A 15,018-nucleotide genomic window follows, 5' to 3' on the forward strand; every position below is an offset into this window, starting at 1 on the left:
TGATATTCCTAGCCCAGGTAGTGAAGGTTCCTTATCTCCTTGTATGTAAATATTTAGGCCCAAGGCTAATCTTAATATGCTGTGCAAGGCTTTTAAGACTGTACACACAAAACTGCTTTTCCCACAGTTTTCTAGTTTTGAATCTCTTTCATTTCTGAAAAATTCTCTCTCTCTCACACACACACACACACACACACACACACACACGTTGTTGTGTATTTAATTCTTGTGTTTCTTCCACCAAATTCATATGCTGAAATCCTACTTCCCTAATGTGATAGTATTAATGGATGTTGTGGTTTGGATATGAGGTGTCCCTTGGAAAGCTCATGTTTTAATGTCGGAATGTTCAGAGAGGAAATAATTAGATTATGAGAAGTATAAACTAATCCGCGTATTGGGTACTTGAAGAATTCATAATCTGAATGTAACTCTAGGCGAGTTGGGCATGCCTGGAGGAAGCAGGTCACTTCACTGGGGACTTCTTCTGGATTTTATCATGTCCCAGGCCCCTCATTCTCTCTTTGATTCCAGGACACCCTGAGCTGATCAGTTTTTTCTTTTTCTTTTTATTAATTTTTAATTGGTTTTAATTAGTTATACATGACAGTAGAATGCATTCATGCACTTTGATATATCATACATAGATGGGATATAATTTCTCATTTTTCTGAGTGTGCATGTTATAGAATCACATTGATTATGCAATCATATATAGACATAAAGTAATAATGTCTGTTTCATTCTACTATCCTTTCTAACCCCACATTCCCTTCCTTCCCCTCCTATTACTTCCCTCTACCTAATCTAAGATACCGCTATTCTTCCCTAGTGCCCCCCGCCTTATTGTGAATTAGCATCTGCATATTAGAGAAAACATTCGGCCTTTGGTTTTGTGGGATTGCCTTATTTTGCTCAGCATGATATTCTCTAATGCCATCCATTTACTGGGAAATGCCACAATTTCATTTTTCTTGAAAGCTGAGTAATATTCCATTAAGTATATATACCACATTTTCTTTATCCATTCATCTATTGAAGAACCCCTAGGTTGGTTCCATAGTCTAGCTATTGTGAATTGAGCTGCTATAAACATTGATGTGGTTGCATCACTGTAGTATGCTAATTTTAATTCCTTTGGGTATAAACCGAGGAGTGGGGTATCTGGGTCAAATGGTGAATGGTGGTTCTATTCCCAGTTTCTGAGGAGTCTTCATACTGTTTTCCATAGTGGTTGCACCAATTTGCAGTACCACCAGCAATGTGTGAGTGTACTTTTTTCACCACATTCTCGTCAACATTTATTATTTCTTGTATTCTTGATGATTGCCATTCTGACTGGAGTGAGATAATATCTTAGTGTAGTTTTGATTTGAATTTTTCTAATTGCTAGAGATATTGATCACTTTTTTATATATTTGTTGATCGATTATATGTCTTCTGTGAAGTATCTGTTCAGTTCCTTGGCCCATTTATTGATTGGGTTATTATTATTATTTTTTTTTGGTTTTAAGTTTTTGAGTTCTTTATATATCCTAGAGATCAATGCTTTATCAGAGGTGCTAGTGGTAAAGATTTTCTCCCAATCTGTAGACTCTCTCCTCACGTTATTAATTGTTTCCTTGGCTGAGGAGAAGCTTTTTAATTTGAATCCATTCTATTTATTGATTCTTTATTTTACTTCTTGTACTTTAGGAGTCTTATTAAGGAAGTCAGATCCTAGGCCGACATTGTTAAGATTTGGTTGGGCCTATTTTTCTTCTTTTAGGCACAGAGTCTCTGTTCTAGTGACTAAGACTTTGATCCACTTTCAGTTTATTTTTGTGCAGGGTAAGAGATAGAGGATTAATTTCATTATGCTACATATGGGTTTCCAGTTTTGCCAGCACCATTTGTTGAATAGGCTATCTTTTCTCCAGTGAATGTTTCTGGCACCTTTGTCTAGTGTGACATAAGCATTTTATGTGGGTTTGTCTCTGTGTCCTCTTTTCTATACCATTGGTCTATAAGTCTATGTTGGTGCCAATACCATGCTGTTTTTGTTCTATGTCTCTGTAGTATAGTTTAAGGTCTGGTATTGTGATGCCTCCTACATCACTCTTCTTGCTAAGGATTGCTTTAGCTACTCTGGGTCTCTTATTTTTCCAAATAAATTTTATGATTGCTTTTTCTATTTCTATGAAGAATGTCATTGGGATTTTAATAGGAATTGCATTAAGTCTGTATAACACTTTTGGTAGTATGGTCATTTTGACAGTATTTATCCAGGAGCATAGGAAATCATTCCATTTTATGAGGTTTTCTTCAATTTCTTTCTTTAATGTTCTGTATTTTTTATTATACAGGTATTTCACCTCTTTTGTTAGATTGATTCCAGGTTTCTTTTTTTTTTTTAGGCTATTGTGAATGGGGTAGTTTTCCTGATTTCTCTTTCAGTGGATTCATTGCTGATGTATAGGAATGTGTTTGATTTATGGGTGTTAATTTTTTATCCTTTGCTGAATTCATTTATTAGTTCACAAAGTTTTCTGGTGGAACTTTTTTGGATCTTCTAGATATAGAATCAGGTGATCAGCAAATAGTGATAGCTTGAGTTCTTGTTTACCTATTTGTACACCTTTAATTTCTCTCTTTTTTCTAATTGCTCTGGCTAGAGTCTCAAGGATGATGTTGAAGATAAGTGGTAAAAGAGGACATCATTGTCTTGCTCCAGTTTTTAGAGGGAATGCTTTCGGTTTTCCTCCATTTAAAATGACGCTGGCTGTGGTGCCTGGAAGTCTCTCCTCTGGTCACAGCCACAGTTGCCTCGGTTTCCTTGGACCTACTTCCAATGCCACCTCTGTGGTCTCTGCCTATGAACCTGAAATCTCCTGTCAATCAACTGCCACCTACTCTGCTACCACCGTTGCTGCTGCCTCGGATTCTTCTGCTGTCAGCCTGAAGTCACCTGAAGTTTTTCTTTCTGGGTGCTGCTGCTACAGAAGACACTGCTGCCTTGGATGCAACTGAAACTAACACTGCTGCTGATCCCCAGAGACTGCTTGGTGATGCTGCACCCACAGCTGCAGTTGCAACTGCTGCTGCAGCCTCTGCCTCTGCCAAACCACTACTAGCTGCCAACAACCATCTGCACTACCACTGTTAACACAGCCGAGAGGACTGTTTCAGAGAGAGTCCAGGTTTAGTTGCATGTGTCTGCAGGTATTTTGGTACACCAGCCTGGGCCTGGGGCCCAAGTACCACAAGTTTACCACCACAAAAGCCTCTGTCTGGGGACTCCAGCTGGGACTTGCAGATTCAGTGTTGGGGTGCCTAAGGGTTTGAAGGAGCCTGGGATCTTCCTGCTGAGAGTGTTTGTAGCCCTTGTATTGCTGCTGCATTTTGGAGTTGCTTCTTTGTATGAGTGTATCCCCAGTGGTCTCTCTGCAATAGGAGCAGCATTGGGATCTTAGAACTGCAGCGTGTGGCCAAGCCTGAGGTATCTGAAGCCAAGATGGGTGGGATAGAGACTGGGTTTCTGAGGGCTGATCTGAGTTTGGTGATCCCAAGAGGCATCAGAGACTGGACTGAGAAACTGTTGAACACTGACAGAGACAGTCTGATTTTTCACCAAGATTTATTATATTTTATTTTTTGATTCACTAATCTCTCTACCATATTTGGAAGAGGATTTTTTTGTGCACCAGTGTGTGGAGGACAATGTTATATGAATGGTGCTTTGCATTTTTGTTATATTCTTATGACTTTATTTTTCCCTCTTTGTTCGTATTCTTCCTCTTTCTTGTCTATTTTCTTGAATTTTTTCCCCAACTTTTCTCCAACAAACAGCCAAACTCTTTCAGTTCCTCTTCCACTCTTCCTGTGAATTTTTACTTCTAGCTTCTATCTTCCTCCCATGCAAATATTGCATACTACACTACCTCTGTTCTCTCATCCACCTTTTGAAATTTAAACCATTTTAAAAAAATTTCTGTTTGTACTATATATAGTTATTGAACTTATCATTTTGGTTTAATAGTAGAAAGCAGTAGACACCTTAGTGGGAGCTATTAGTTTAAGCCTATATATTGTGTACACTGGGTGATGTTAATATTGGTCTCACCATTAAAGTCAAAGCTCTGGAAACCTTGAGGGACACTATAGGTCTACAGGGTAGAATTTAAGCTGCCTTAGATCCATACTACTAGATGTTAAAACATACTAACAACATGAAGAAACAAGAGAATAAAGCACAACAAACAAACCAAGATGCTTCAACATCAGAAGCCACTAATAACACAGTAGAAGAAATGTCCAATAAGGAGTTAAGATTATACATAGTTAAATTTATATGTGTAGCAAAGGATAGTATAAGGAGTGAAATAAAAGAAAAAATACAGGAAGTGAAAGACCAATTCAATGAAGAGTTAGAGATCATGGGGGAAAAAAAAACAAGCAGAAATCCTTATAATGAAGGAATCAGTAAACCAAATTATAAATTTAATAGAAAGCATCACAGACAGACTAGACCACTTGGAAGACAGAACCTCAGACAATGAAGACAAAATATATAATCTTGAAAGTAGAATTGACCATGTGGAGAAGATGGTAGGAAACAATTAACAGAACATCCAAGAATTATGGGATAACATGGAAAGACCAAATTTAAGAATTATTGAAATAGATGAAGGAGCAGAGATACAAACCAAAAGAATGCACATTTTTTTCAATGATATAATAGCAGAAAATTTCCTAAACCTAAAGAATGAAATGGAAAAATCAAATACAAGAGGCTTACAGGACCCCAAATGTAAAAACGTTATCAGACCCACACCAAGACACATTATAATGAGACTGACCAACACAGAGACTAAAGATAAAATCTTAAAGGCTATGAGAGAAAAAAAATCAAATTACATATAGGGGGAAACCAATTTAGATATCAACTGATTCCTCAACCCAGACTCTCAAAGCTAAAAGGTCCTGGCATAATGTATTTCAGGCTCTGAAACAAAAGGAATGCCAACCAAGAATTTTATATCCAGAAAAATTGTTTCAGATTTGAAGATGAAATTAAAACATTCCATGATCAACAAAAATTAAAAGAATTCACAACTACACTAAAGGGACATTAAACCAAATGAGAAACTAAGACAAATAAAAAACCAGAAATAAATCAAAATGACAAGGAATTCAAATTATATCTCAATAACAACCTTGAGTGTTAACAGCCTAAACTCATCAATCAAAAGACATAGATTGGCAGATTTAATTGAAAAGCAAAATCCAACAATATGCTGTCTTCAAGACACCTCATGGGCAAAGACATCCACAGGCTGAAGGTGAAAGTAGGGGGAATAGTTATCACTCATATGTATTGCATAAACAAGCAGGGTTTCCATTCTCATTTCAGATAAAGTAGACTTCAAACTAAAGTTAATCAGAAGATACAAAGAAGGACATTTCATACTTCTTAATGGAAGTATATATAAGTGGGACATATAACAATTATAAATAGTTATGCCCCAAACAATGGATCATCTAAGTACATCAAACAAACTCTTCTCAATTCCAAGAATCAAATAGATCACAATACAATAATACTGGGTGACTATAACACACCTCTCTCACTACTGGACAGATCTTCCAAATAAATGCCAAATATGGAAACTATAGAACTAAATAATATAATCAATAATTTAGACTTAACATACATATATAAAATATTTCATCCATCAGTGAGCAAATATACTTTCTTCTCAGCAGCACATGGCTCCTTCTCTAAAATAGACCATATCTTATGCCACAAAGCAACTCTTAGTAAATCAAAAAAAAAAGAGAGATAATACCCTGCATTCTGTCAGACCACAAAAAAATTAAATTAGAAATCAACAATAAAATAAAAAGTACAAGCTACTGTAACAAATTCAGACTAAATAATACACTATTGAAAGATGAATTGATAGTAGAAAAAATAAAGGATAAAATTTAAAAAAAATCTTAGAGGTAAATGAAAACACTAATACGACATATCAAAATCTCTGGGACACTGTGAAGGCAGTACTAAGAGGAAAGTTTATTGCATTGAGTGCATTCATTAAAAGAATAAAAAGTCAAGAAATAAATGACCTAACACTACATCTCAAAGCCTTAGAAAAAGAAGAAAAAAAATCAACACCAAAAGCAGTAGAAGACAGGAAATAATTAAAATCAGATCTGAAATCAGTAAAATCAAAATAAAAGAAACAAAGCAAAATTGACAAAGCAAAAGTTGGTTCTTTGAAAAAATAAATAAAATAGATAAACCCCTGTTAATGAAGAGAAAAAGAAAACTCAAATTACTAAAATAAAAGATGAAGAAGATAATATAACAGTGGACATATCTGAAATATAGAAGATAATTAGAAACTATTTTGAAAAGTTATACTCCAATAAAATAGAAAATATTGAAGACATTGAAAAATTTCTAGAGACATATGACCTACCCAAACTGAAGATGTCATACACAAGTTAAACAGATCAATTTCAGGTAATGAAATAGAAAATGCTGAGAGCCATGGCCAAGTAGGAATGACGCATGGCATTTTTGGTTGAAAGGTGACCCCAGCAAGCCATTGAGATGATAATGATTATATTAAGATGCGCATTCAATTGGAGATTAGACCCCTGCTGTCTGCCTAGGCCTGCTACTTCGGAGTTCTCCTGGAGAGTTCCCATTGGTTGGGGAAGTGCGGTAGGAGGGAATTCCAGAGGAGGGATTTCCTGTTGGCATAGTGTGTCCCGGGAGGAGCCGCGTGGTTCCGCATTTTTTTCCCCCGGGAGCATGTGTGGAGTGTGCTGGTGGAGTTCAGAAATAAAGTTTGTTCCTGCTTCAGTGGCTCGTGATTTTGTGCCCAGCCAGACTGCGGCAGAATATGCCATCAAAAGCCTACTAACCAAGAAAAGTCCAATACTAGATGGATTCTCGGCCTAGCTCTACAAAACTCTCAAAAAAGAATTAACACTAATATACCTCAAAGTATTCCATGAAGTAGAAAAGGAGGGAATCCTTCCAAACTTGTTCTATGAGGCTGATATCATCCTGACACCAAAAGTAGATAAAGACACATTAAGGAAAGAAAACTTCAGACCAATATCCTTGATGAACATAGATGCAAAAATTCTCAATACAATTCTGGCAAATCACATACAAAAACATATTAAAAATATAGAGCACCATGATCAAGTGGAGTTCACCCCAGGGATTCAGGGTTGGTTCAACATACAAAAATCAATAAACATCATTCATCACACTAATAGACTTAAAAACAAGAATCATATGATCATCTCAATAAAAATGCAGAAAAAGCATTTGACAAAATATATCACTGTTGAAAACTAGAAAAACTAGTAATAGGAATATACCTCACTTTGTAAAAACTGAGCGGCTTTTTCTAACAAACCCTTTTGTCATGATATCCCAGCTCTTCTAAGACTCAATGAAGTTGGCTGACCATGAGCTGAATGTCTGAAACATGAGTTGAAAATGAACTTTTCCCCCTCTCAATTGTCCTTTTCAGATATTTTGGCCACAGCAAGGAAAAGTTGACTAACACAGAAGATCTGGCCTTGGAATTAGATGATACCATGAGGGTAGAAGGAAAATGGGAAAGGTTTGCTATCAGAGCTGTGAGACATCTTGCTTGTCTTCTTACCACGAGGGCACAGTGAGGAGTGCCATCTCTGAATTGGGAAATGAACCTCCACAAACACTGATTTCGTCATCTTACTTCAGCCTCCACACTGTGAGCAATCAATGTCTGCTGCTTCTCACCCACACAGATTATGAATGATATTTTGTTAGAGTAGTTGGAATGGACTAAGCTGTGTGTAGTTATGCACCTACAAATAGACATATGTTTTAGTCACTTTTCTATCACTGTGACCAAAAGACCTAACAAGACCAATTTTAGAGGAGGCAAAGTTTATTTGGTGCTCACAGTTTCAGAGGTCTCAGTCCACAGACAACTGATTCCATCTGGACCTGAGGTGAGACAGAACATCATGACAGAGGACTAGCCAAACAGGAAGCTGAGAGAGAGAGGAACAAAATAGAAAGGTATGCCCCAGCGACCCACCTCCACCAGCTGCACCATACTACCTGCAGTTATCACGTTTTATCCATTCAAATGGATTAATCCATTGATTAGGTTAACAATCTCATAATGCAATCATTTCACCTCTGAACTTTCACACTTGAATTTGGGGGGACACTTCTTATCTAAACCACAACATACCTACATATACAATGTGTTTCTTTCTATTAGGACTTTGTCTCTATATCCATATAGAATAAATTTGGTATATATTACATTTTAATACATGAATTGGCCTCGTTTTATATTTTGTGAAATAGTCAACTTAAAACAAAGATATGCTCATGATATATCTAGTGGAATGACATAAAGAGGCATAAAATAAAGTGAGGAATATTTTTGTATTCCTAAACATTTCCCATTACATTTCCACATTTTTCTGTTTATAAAAATATATAAATATTTTACATTTTTAATTTTTTGTCAGTGTTCTGTTCATTTTATTAAAATGGGATCACACTATACAATTTATGAATTAATTTTACTCAGTTAATATTATAACATGGATATCCTTCTGTGTGTATGTATGTATGTGGGTATATATGTATTCAACATATGCTCTTTAGTAGTTATATAATATTCAATAATATGGATGAAAAGCAATTTATTCAAATTTTCCTCAGGTAGACAAATATCATATGAGATATACAGATTTTTTTATTCTCTTTTATTTCCTCTTAAAAACAAATAAATCTTGTTGTATATGTAAGTTGTATTTTAAGTGTTTTTAGGCTTATAGGATACATTCATCAAAGTGGTGTTATAGTACAATATACCTAAACATTCTTATAGTGTTATAGCATCTCACACTCCCATCAGAAACATGAGAGTGATCATGTCTCTATATTTTAATAAATCATGTATTCCATTGTATTCCATGTGAAAATATAAAAATTTAACTGGTTTTCCCCAATTTTCTGTCACTGATGAGACTAATCACTTTTTCACGTATCTAATTTCTTTTTCTGCTTTGGGATAATTGTCTTTTCTTTGACTATAATTATACTAAATTATTTTACTTTTGGTTATCAATATAAGCATATAAGTATTCAAAATAGTAACTTTTTTGTCAGATGAGCTGCCCCAAATTCCCCTTTTACTATGTTTTGACATAACTTTTAATAAAAATAGTCATATATTGAAGTACAATTTGTATTTTGAAGTAAACAAGCCATAATTGCACAGTTGAATGACTTTTCACCAAGTGAAGAGAACTATGAAACTATGACCCAGACCAAGAAATAGGTCAACACTAGCTGCTAGAAACACCACTGTACTGCCTTCCTTTATCATCTATACCTTCCCTCATGACCAAAGGCAAGCTCAATTTTTCACCAGGGGTTAGTTGTATTTTTTTTTAATTTTTAAGTTGTTTTATTAGTTATATATGACAGTAGAATGCATTCATGCACTTTGATATCATACATAGATGGGAAATAATTTCTCTTTTTTCTGAGTGTACATGTTATAGAATCACATTGGCTATGCAGATATATATATATATATATATATATATATATATATATATATATAGTAATAATGTCTGTTTCATTCTACTATACTTCCTATCCCTACATTCTCTTCCCTCCCCTCCCTTTTCTTCCCTCTATCTAATCTAAGGTAACTATATTCTTCTCTACTCCATGCACTCCCCCTATTATGAATTAGCATCCACATATTAGAGAAAACATTCAGCCTTTAGTTTTTTGGGATTGTCTTATTTCGTTTAGCTTGATAATCTCCAAATCCATCCATTTACTGGAAAATGCCATAATTTCATACTTCTTTAAAGCTAATAATATTTCATTGAGTATATATTCCACATTTTTTAATCCATTCATCTATTGAAGGACACCTAGGTTGGTTCTGTAGTTTAGCTATTGTGAATTTTGCTGCTATAAACATTGATGTGGCTGCATCACTCTAATATGCTGATTTTAAGTCCTTTGGGTATAAACCAAGGAGTGGGGTAGCTGGGTCAAATGGTGGTTCCATTCCAAGTTTTCTGAGGAATCTCCCTACTGCTTTCTACACTGGCTGTACCAATTTGAAGTCCCACCATCAATGTATGATTGTACCTTTTTTCCCCACATCTTTGCCAACATTTATTATTGCCTGTATGTATTCTTGATGATTGCCATTCTGACTAGAGTGAGATGAAATCTTAGTGTAAGTTTTGATTTGCATTTCTCTAATTGCTAGAGATGTAGGACATAATTGTGTTTGTTTTTAAACTTATGTATGTATCCATATTTTGAACTCATTGTAATTTTTATTGTTGTATGAAATCAGTATTCTTCTTATTAAAAGTCATCTTTTAATTTTTTTTCTTCCCCAATTTATATTTTTCATTTAATATAATATCATTCTTCTTCTGCCTGAAGAACTCTTTTTAGTACTTCCATTAATTTGAATCTTCCAATGAAAATTCTGTGTGAAAATGTTCACTTTGCCTTATTTTGAATGATGTGTGTTAGTTTTCTATTGCTGTGAAAAAATATCTGAGAAAAACAACTTACTTGAGGAAAGACTTATATTGGCTCATAGTTTAAGAGGTTTATTCTGTGGTTTCTTTGCCTTATTGCTTTGGACCAGTGCTGAGACAGAATATCATGTCAGGAAACATGGGACAGATCACCTCATGAAGTTGGGACCATGGACAAAATGTATACTTGAAAGACACAATTTACTCTCTCCATGTGGGCTTCACCTCCTATTAGCCCATGCAACTCTAAACTAATTAGTGGATTAATTTATTGATGAGTTTAATAACTTCATGATTCAATAAATTCCCCAAAGCTTCACCTCTGAATATGAATACATTGAATATGAATACATTGTGGAATTAAGTCTTCAACACACAAGGCCTTAAGGAACATTTCAGATCCAAACGATGGAGGGGATTTCACTTATATTAGATGTTAAATTGACATTTCTTTCAGTCTTTTGATGCTCTTCCATTGTCTTATATCTCTCATCATTTTGTTGACATATCAGTAGTTTTAATATCATCATTCTGCCATTCCTTTTTTAATACTACTTTCCTTAAATTTTTTTTTTTTTTACTGTTCTTTTTACTCAATAGCTTTACTTGATGTTCCTTGATGGGTTCCTTTTCTATTGAACATTTTAAAACTGTTTCATCTTTATAGCAGTTTTTGAATATTTGTTGTAATGAGTTTCATTGATTTTAGAAAATTTTCAGGTATTATCTTTACAAATATTGCAAGTGCAATTAATCTGTTTTCTCCTGATGTTGAAATTCCAAATTTAATCTTTTAAACAAGTAATATATCTCTTATACTTTTTAGTCTATTTATTTTTACTTGTTTGTTTCTTGAGGTTTAATTCTGGATATTTCTTGTGTCATTCATATCATCAATCATTTCTTCATCTGTCTATTATTATAAACATTCAAATATTTCTTAACTTCAACTATTGTATTATTTACATCTATAATATAAACTAAGATATTTTGGTTGTTCTACTTCACTTCTGAAATTTTTCATATTTTCATGTAATTAATTAAAATTATTAATCTTATTAATAGTATATTTACGTGTGTTTGATAAAACATGCTAATCTTTCATGTGTAAAACATCCTTTTAAATATTCTTACTGCAGATTTGGTTGACTAAATTTTATATCAATAGTTGTTTCATATGAACATTCTGATGATATATCAGTCCATGATCTTTAGTCATCCATCATGACAATGTCAAATCTGTTGTCATTTTTTTTTAATATTTATTTATTTTTTTTTAGTATTTGGCGGATACAACATCTTTGTTTGTATGTGGTGCTGAGGATCGAACCCGGGCCGCACGCATGCCAGGCGAGCCCGCTACCGCTTGAGCCACATCCCCAGCCCCCTGTTGTCATTTGTTTATTTCTAGGTAACTTATATTTTCAAAAACAGCTGAAAATTTTTAATCCTTGATATTTTCATGTCATTCTGATGTGTAGATTTCTTGCTGTGTCTTATACTTAGTAATTTGAATTTACTTTTTTTTTACTGCATATTTATCTATCTTTAATACTTGAAAAAATTTATCTTTCATTCCTTAAAAACTTATTTCTCCATCATCCCCTTTATTATACATTTCTTTGACTCTTACTGGATGTTTATTAGAGTGTCTTAATCTATTCTAAAATTCTCTTCATTTTCTTACATGATTGAAATTGGAAATGTACTTTTTCCTGTCTTCTGATCTCTTATTCAGTTTCATTAATTGATTGATTGATTGAATGATATCAAGGATTGAATCCTAGGGTACTTGATCACTGAGCAACATTTCCAGTCCTTTGTATTTTTTATTTTGGGACAGGGTCTTACTAAGTTGCTTAGGGCCTTGCTTACTTGCTGAGGCTGGATCCAAACTTGTAATGGGAAGTTTGGATCCAGTTTTCTCTCATCCTCCTGAGTTGCTGCAATTAGAGGCATGTGTCACCATGCCTGGCTCTCTTAAGCCTTGAACCTTGTGATTATCATTTTTCAATGTCCTCATTGCCCTCTCTCAAGATTTGTACTTTTTTTCTTATTCCCAATATTTGTTTAATTTCAATTTGCTTGGTTTCAATTTTTATTTACTCTTTACATAAGAAACATAGTTCTATTTATATCTAGACCATTCCGAATAAATGCATTTAAAGATCTATTAATTTCTGTGAAGCATGAATTGATAAATGTTGGTTGTATTTTTCTGTATTTTTAAGCTTTATATAATATTAAAATATTTTAGAATATTGACTAGAGTGGTATTTTGAGGTAGATAATTATTTTTCTCCTCCTATTCCCCCCGTCATTTCTTTTTATGTGATTAACATTCTCTGAATTGCAGATTTGAGGCTGCCTCAGTCTAAACCTAAGGCCCAACGTCCAACACTAGGTTTTATGAAGTCACATAGGACTACTGATTTGTACTATTACTATAGAAATCATATTCATCCCTTGAGCGGGTGTACGATTAGTTTCAGTTCCCAGTATGGAAGCTGTATCTTTTTAATTCCTACTTCCCTAGGTAGCAGTGATAGATTGGCTGAATTTTTTAAGTTCTGCTCTTGAGTTAGATAATTTCATCTCAGTCTCTGCTTAGAGTTTTGAAACTGGCTCTTGCCTTCCAGCTGGCATGGAGCCATTTATTCCCTGTTGTATTGTATTATTCAGTTTCTCCTATACCCGTGACTGCTTCAAAAGCAAGAATCCCGAACATCCATGGTTTTAGCCCTGCTCACGACTTATCAGTTCTATTCTGTTGATGACCCACGGAGATATGTTCTTGGTCTTGAGAGAGACTAAGTGTTCACTTTTCCTTTTCATGTGTTCCTATCACTCCTATGTGTCTAGAGCAGAAAAAGAATAAAATGCAAAATTACTACATCACTTTGATCAGAAGTCATCTGCTTATCTCCACAGTTTTAAAGAATGACTTTAAGTATTTCAGATATCTCCATTCTATGGTTTCTCACACACATATGTAATACGTATATGTATGTATGTACGTAGGAATGTGTGTGTGTGTATGAAATTGCATAACTACTTCCAGAGGGTTCATAATATGTATGTTTAAATACTTTACTTTTTCTTCTTAGCTGAGAAATATACTGTTAGTAGTTTAAATGCAGGAGAATCAAAGGAGTTCTACAACCATTTTTTTTGTTTGGATTAGCTTCTCACCAGAACACTAATAATATCATGGGCTTTTAGTGATTCCCACCTTCTACTCTAGAACTATATTGTCTTAATTCAGGGAAGCTACTATTAAAAATGGGATGAGTAGAATATGTGGTTGAATTAATTTGCAAATGGCACTCTCTTAAATTTTATTTTCAGCAAAACACTATTTAGCATGTAAAGCAGATCTTTTCTCCTCCAAAACACATAAAAGCTATTTACTAATGAATGCCTTTAAATCTACTGTATGAGCCTTAAGTCATAACAAATTATAAAAAAAATTCTATGACTTTTTGGCCACAAAGATGGAGAAAAGGAAGCAGTTATAGGATTTTGCCCAAGTAAGTCAGAGTTTTATTTGATATTTGGAAAAAGTTCTGTGTGTCAAACTCCCATCTTCTACTTCACATCTTCAACGTGGATGGTGTGACAATCACTTAAGTCCTGCTTTACAAACTCTACTAAATATATTGTCCTTCTCTTAATCACATGGATTAATTTATACGATCATTTCAAAAGAAGAGTCAACTGAAGGGAAGAAAAAGGGAAAAGAAGAAAAAAGCGTAAATGGAAAAACAACTTACATTATTTGCTTTTGATTTATCTTTTATGGAAGCACTCTTTCGTGATTTCTAGGTGGTATCTTTCCAAGTGGCTTGTTGGATATACTCTTGTGATTATATAGGCTATTTCCTAAATGCATATACTACTATTATATTTGTTACATCTGTTTCAGAATCCTACTTTGTTTTTGTTCAGGTACTCCAAACAAGCAATATATTTTTTTGTTCTAGTCTTCAGCTTTAATGATCATATATTCTCTGACTATACCCATTGATTCTTCAGTGCTTGGTGTGGAGTAAGATAGGTAGCTTTTGTGTAAAAATATAGTTATTGGCTCTATTCATGACCACATTTTGCCAAATCTGCATTTTACTCCACTCCCGCCCCTCCCCTCCAAATTTGCTATGAGTAGATTTGTCAGTTCTAGAGAAATTGAACATTCCTGGATCTCATAATATTAGTGGGGAAGGTAACACTGGAATATGCATTTCTTCTGTTGGTCAAATTTTGACCCGATTCTATTTCTGACCAGAACCTGCAGAGCAGTCTCCTACTCAGAACTTCAACCTTCCTCTGTTTGCAGGGAGCTGTGTGTTCTAATGGAGGTTATATGGTGGCATAAGACTTTTAACTCTTCAGATTTTCTTTTAATTATCATTAAATATC

The sequence above is a fragment of the Spermophilus citellus genome (genome assembly GCF_964194105.1).
Source record: "Spermophilus citellus genome assembly, chromosome: 16".
Lineage (NCBI taxonomy): Eukaryota > Metazoa > Chordata > Mammalia > Rodentia > Sciuridae > Spermophilus > Spermophilus citellus.